At 38.9% G+C, this 6,577-nt stretch overlaps 1 non-coding gene across 1 annotated transcript; it reads right to left on the bottom strand.

Moving 5' to 3' along the window:
* Window positions 1–822: 822 nt before the first annotated feature.
* On the bottom strand, window positions 823–892 carry LOC148594751 (small nucleolar RNA SNORD36). Its single transcript, XR_015913334.1, has one exon. It is a non-coding gene; the product is annotated as a small nucleolar RNA SNORD36 (small nucleolar RNA).
* Between the last annotated feature and the right edge of the window lie 5,685 nt (window positions 893–6,577).

The following is a 6,577-nucleotide window of genomic DNA, read 5'->3' as shown; positions in this document are numbered from 1 at the left end:
CTCAAGAACAGCAGCTCAGAACTTAAGGGAATGGAGACTCTTGCAGAAGAACTAAAACTGAAAATTTCTTTAAAATGTAATGCTTCCTTAAATATATATATATATTTAATTTTATTGTTTGAAATGCAAAAAGTATGATTAGAGGTTTGTTTTGTTTTTGTTTGGGTTGCTTTTATCTGTCTCTGTGATTTGTAATTACTGTTGTATTGCATCTGTGCTTAAGCTGTTTCATTGTACTGTATAAGCACATGTATGGATGCCACATCACTAAGCAAGGGGAGAAAAACTATCCTGCCTGGCTTTTGGAGAAGAAGACTAATCGGTAAGGCTCTGTGGCCTGACACCTGGACCAGACACATTGAGGTCACTTACATGATTTGATATGGGCTTTATTTCATTGTACTGTGATCCAGTAACTGTTTGTGTTAAATCATTTAGCAGCTGACCAGCTCTGGAGAAGCAGAAGATCAGAACCGTGGTGTCAGGACTTGGACTCGCTTCATGTGACACAGCACATGCATGCCTGCCCTGAACGGTCCTTGAGCTACTAAAAGCTCTGGTGTGATGGTTCTCATTTGTATAGCTTGTTAAAGACTAACGTATTAAATGTGTTTGCCTGGATAAATATAACATTTGTATTTGTAAATTGTTTAAAAAATAAACAATGGTGGTCAAAAAGGCTTTCCTTTGGATTTTCTTTCCCTTTTTTTTTTTTTTTTTTTTTTTAACTCTAGGAAGGTGTTTTACTCCAATCAGCTTCTAAATCCTCTAGTAGCTGTTAAAATTGAGAAATGGTAGACAGTGAAGATCTTCAGGTGTTAGCCTGCTCAGTAAAAACCTGATTTATTCCAGGTTGAAGTCAGTGGAAGAACTTCAGTCAACATCATCACTGGAAGTTCGTTTGAAGTCCTGAGTATTATGTAAGGGTAGAAGTGAGGCAGGGTGGAAAAACAAACGCGCACAAAAAGGAGAGTGCGTAATACCAGCCTGTGGATCTCCACAGGGGCGAAAATGACCTTGTTTCTTTTATTTCCTATGTGAAGAAGGTATGGAATATTTTTCAGAGTCATTATGATGGCTTTTGTATTGGAAATTCAAGAACCGAATTTGGAAAGCTGGTGTAAATGATCAAATTGCAAAAATAAAATAATTTAAAAGAGAAGAGAGTTTTTGCGACAGGTTTTTTGAAGTCGTTCTCATAATTTTAAGCAGTTACAAGAAGTCTTTTATCATTGCCCTTCTTTCTTCAAATAACCGTTTGATGTCAAAAACAAAGAAAACAAGATTTGACATGCTTGATAATTTGAAGTTAAAATGGAAGCTGGGTAATGAATAGAGACTGCCTAAATAAACCCTATATTAAGAAAAAAAGTATTTTGTAATTTGCTTCTTCCACAAATGTTTTTCTGATGATCTGTCTGAGCTCACTGGATCATAAATGCCTGCTCACTTCTCACACACCTTTTTTTTGTTTTCTATTTTCACTGCAATTTCTTTGAAGTGCCTAGTCCCTTCAAAAACCACAGAGGAAGAGGGGAACTCATTTTATTACCTGCTTTGTATTGAGCGATGGCAGTGCAGGGAATAGAGATACGAAGGAAAGGTTAAATTTTCCACACTTCTGCATGTTAGGTGGTGCTGTTTTAGAGTGCGAACATGCTTTTTTGGCTAGCTTCCATTTTCAGATTTTATTTTTCCTCAAGGTCTTGGTGTATACAACATTAAACAGAATTCTTTGGACATTAAATAGAATCTTCTTGGGGCATCCTTGTTCAATATTATATTACCCATGTGGGATATACTCTTATCGATTAACTGTATTTTGCGGGGGGAAAGGAAATAGGTATAAATCCAATATCCTTTTAATTTGCTCTCCCATGCTGCTTCTACAGGTCCTGTTGTTTTGCACAGAACTTGGCTGGCTGCAAATGAAGAGCTGGGGCAAAGCAAGGGCTTTACAAGCAAGAAACTAAGAATTGCTATCCCACATTTGCTTTCAGCTTGCCAGAAGCTGAAACTTTGTGTGATACAAGTCAAATAGTACTTTTTTATTACGTCCTTTCATCAAGTAATGGTTTGTTTGTCCCTGAGTGGAGTTGGGCAACCCGTTCGACTCTGGAGCGAAGATTGATGTCGTCTGTTTTTGTGTAGGAGTGAAAGGTGCTTTGGGCAGGAACAAAACGGTGGATGCGGCAGACAATTATATCTGGGCAGATTGGTCGATAGAAGCTTTAATACTGTCTTGCAATTTCATGAAATGGCATATATTTTTATTTATGTTTTTGTTTGTTTGTTTGTTGCTGTGGTTTGCAGAGGCATGCAGTAAATGATTTATGTGCTGTACTGATCCCCGGTGCTGGCAGAGCTGTAGCATAGAGCACTGACTGGGAAGCCCTAAGTTCTAGGCTGGCCTTGGATTCTTGACTGCAGATCCTCAGGAGGAGGGGTGAGTTACTGGAGGGGGCTGGTATGTATGTCGGTTGCCTCTCCTTCCTCATCTAGTTTGCTGGAAGCTGCACAAGGTCTAAGACGTTGCTTTTCGCCTTATTTTTCGAAAGTTGCTGATAAAAAGTAAATAAACCTAGTTAGAGCTTTTCTTTCTTTACACTGCTTCAAACCAGGCACAAATAGGTAGTATATTCAAAGGGCAATGGATTATATGTAAGCATTGATTTGATGCTGCAATCTTTGTTAGCAGAAAGGCCTGGTCTCCAGACTAAATCTGTTGTAAAACAAGACTTTATTAAGCTGCAGTGGAAGAAGAGCTGTAGAAAAGCTGCTGCTATTCTGTCAGTGAGTATCTTAAGTCCAGGTTTAAGGTTTTTGATAATTCTTCAGGTCCCTTTTGACTTGTATAGTTCTATTTGGAAAGAAGCAATCATCAAATATTGAGAAAACTTTAAAAATAAAACCATGTTTTGGACAAAATACAGTAAAATAATGCAATGTGATAGTCTCTTAGGAACATAAATCTTGCCTTTAGCTTTTCTTGTCTTTGAGATTTAATGAGGCATCAGAAAGGTTGGGGTTTTTGTTTGTTTGCTTGTTTAGTTTTGTTCTTATTCTTTAGATGTTTAAAAAGCTATGTGAGAATGGAAGAAATGTATCAGCCAGTTACTAATTCTGTTATTAATGTTTGTATATTAGTGATAAAACTTAGAAGTAGTAAGCAAAGATGTAAGGCCAATTTTTAATCTTTGTCAAGAGGAGAACTGTTAGTTACAAGAAGCTGCACAAATATCTTGAATTTTGCCCATGGAAGTAAATAATGAAAAAGTGGACAATGACAAATTATTATAATGAATATGTATTTTTTTTTTTAGGCTGGTAAAGCCCAGGGAATATCTTCAGGAAGTTCAGAATTGCAGAGTGAAAGTAGCTAAATAAACCCACGATTAACCACCAAAGCAGTACATCCCAAAATATGATAAAATACTATTTTTGTGCTTTGACAGAGTTGATGTCTTTTCCCCTACAAAGTCTGCACCATTAGTATCTGCCTTGCACGTTGCAGAATGCGCATATTTTTCATCCTGAAGAAGGGCAAAAGAGATCACATGAGACAGAAATTAATTTGTGTGTTAGTGTGCTGGTTTCTCTCAGATTATTACTTTCTCCAACTATTACAGAGACACAAAAGGAGCAAAATCTATCCCTTGGACAGAAATCAGTCCTCTTTTGCCCTCTGCACAGAGGAGTTCAGACAACCCACATGTTGCTGCCGTGGGAGTGCAGAGCAGCCATGGAGCTGATTTACTTGTCTCTGCTGCCTCTACCCAACATGAAGACACAGAGATGCCGGCCACAGACATCCTTTTTGTCAGCTATTTGCAGCCAGTATGGGCATATTCTTGGCTGTAAGCAACTTGAACAAATAATTCAGCTCTACACTTACGTTCTGCCTTAGAGTTGGAGCAGAAAACAGGATCCCTATTTAGGGTTAGTTTTCTCAGTTTTGTTGTGATCCTGCGTCCAGCTCTTCATGGGCTTCTCGTTGCCTGTAGTGAGCAGACACGTTACCACGTGCCAGCAGTTCCCCTAGGCCCTGGTAAAGGCCCTGGTAAAAGTAGCCAAGCGACTAATATTTCCATGAAGCTCCTACAGCAATCGGGGAGGCAGAGAGTGGAGCTGTCAGAACCACTTACTCTACTTGACAAGGCAGGTGGTGGAGAACAGTGGAATGGCTATTGTGAATAAAACATGTATCGAGAGCTGCGGCGTGGGAAACAGTATTCCCTTTTACCAGTAGGCTCAATGACAAATCTTCAGTTTGTGGACAGCAAAGCACAGTTTCAAGGTAATGTTTTTGATTCTTAATAAATATAATTTTTCTTCAATAAATTGCTTTTTGTGAAGCTCTAGCCAGAACCTAAAGAACACTTAAATGTTACAAGTCATTTGGGATGCTGCCCTGGTTGGTTTAGTTACAAACTTCAGCTGAATGTAGAAACGCTTTAGGAGCTATGAACAATAGGGAAAGCCCTGTAACAACTATGTGATAAAGTAATGTTACAGATGGTCGTCACATCAGCACGCGTGTTAGCTTGTGTTCATCTCCTGTCAAATATGAAAGGCAGGAAATTTAGAGAAAATTGTCAAATAATTAAAAGAGAGAGCGTGTCCTTTAGCTGCGTACCTGAGAGATATTTACAAATGCTTAGTTAGAAGAAACAAAAAAGGAAAACAAGAAGGTTAATCAGTAAAAGAGGGTCAAGCACTTCTTTCCTCCTAGGAACTGGAGGCTTAATGCAATTAAACCCATTTTTCCAAGGAGCTTTTAGTTTTTATCCTACAGTTTTTTATAATTCACATTTGACACAGCTGGCACTTGGTATAATAGGAGTGGACAGGCAGCCTGCTTCAAGGTGGCTACATGTCTACAAGAGAGAGATCATTCAAGATACTAAACAGTTTCTACTATTTCTGTGACAATTAAATTTATGTTTCAGATGCCAAAGAAGTTTTATAGGTTGAGGGTCTCCTTCAGGCTTAAGATGAAAGCCTCTGCCTTGTAAGCTTAGCATCCTAGAACAGAGCACCAAATGCAGAACTTGTATTTATCCCAGGTCTTACAAGTCTCTTCTGCTACTGAACTAAAGGCATACATTTTATGTTCAGCTGTTTCCTTCTGCATGAAGCTTCCCAGGCTTCTTCCACACTGCATCAAAAGCTTTTGTTACTGAAAACTGGTGATGCAGAGGGGGAGGCAATTAAAGGGACCTCACATTTGGGAACAGGATGGCCAAGCCCCTCAGGTGCTAGCAAGCAAGATGTTTAGGTGACTACTGAGTTTGATGTAAGAAGCCCATTCCCTTTGCTTGTTTTTGGTTAATCTCCACAGGAGGCATGGAAACATTACCTGGGACTGGTGGAAGCCTGTTCTGCAAAGGTAGGTGTAGATGTGCATGCCTGGAATGGGATCTCTTTCCTTTCTCTTTGGTAGGTGGACATATTCTAAGATCTTGAAGATTTAAAATTATTATTAAAATGGTTAATCACTGTGGCTTTTTTTCTGTATCGTTCATGGTTAAACATATTGTTTGTTGGTTTGTAAAGCAAGTTCTTTCGCGAGCCTCCAAGACGACTCTCTGTACGTGGATGCTTCCCTTCTCTTGATTAAATGGTATTATTTTAAAACAAACATTAAACAGTCAGTATGAAATAATACTGGACCCTGAGTGCTGTTTAAAAATCATTATATAAGGATTTAAAAAATGCAGGCAGCTTTAAGATATTAATAATGTCAAAAGAGAACCTGGATTCTGAAGCTCCTTTACTCATAGGGCTGGTGTTTTATCAGGCAGAACTGGGTAATAAAGTTTATGTACCTCTTAGAAGGTGTTTTTCATATGAAAAATAAAAAGATATTTAAAACTCCTGTCTCTGTAGTTTACCTGGAGTCTTTTACCTGTCTTGCAACCCAGCCACCTCTTAATTATTCTTGCTTTTTTTTCCCTCATATGTTCACAGAGGCCCTTTGTTAACTGTGTTGATGGTTATTCCACGTAAGGAAGAGGTGCCTGTTTTTCAGCAAGAAAAATGTCCTGACATCAGCTAGGAAGTATATGAAAGAATAAAAACCAGACAGGCCACTCTTTTGCATAGTTTTATCACAGCTATTGATTATTCTAGAAAAGTGTGTAAGAGGTTGCTTTAATGTGTATAGATAGGTTCATCTTGCATATGCGCATGATGAGAAAATGCAGATTAGTTTGGTGGTGCTGCTGCTTGGTGAAGAAGCACCTAAAAAGGATAATTTTCCCCGCACAAGCCCCACCACGATGCTCGCCAGTTTCCTACGCAGCAGTGCCTGTGCAGCCCTCTCACCCATCTGTGCAATCTTAAAAACTGAGCTGTCAGCCCTCTGTCTGATGTTATGTCATAGATTTTGAATTTCCCACTCTCCTTCCTTAATTAGCTGTTGCAGAGGCCGACTGGTAAACTGATTACCCCAGCACCAAAGGCATTTACCTGACTAAAGGGGAGCAATAAGAGAGTAATCCAGGAATGGGTTCCTATCTGTGAGAGACTGATGGTGTTTTCTTCCCTAATGAGACATGGCAGTATATTATTCAGT

Source organism: Tinamus guttatus, unplaced genomic scaffold (genome assembly GCF_059628265.1).
Source record: "Tinamus guttatus ecotype Peru unplaced genomic scaffold, ASM5962826v1 Tinamus_guttatus_pri_ptg000208l, whole genome shotgun sequence".
Lineage (NCBI taxonomy): Eukaryota > Metazoa > Chordata > Aves > Tinamiformes > Tinamidae > Tinamus > Tinamus guttatus.
The sequence above is the reverse complement of the archived record's forward strand: the minus strand, read 5'-3'. Positions and strand labels throughout refer to the sequence as shown.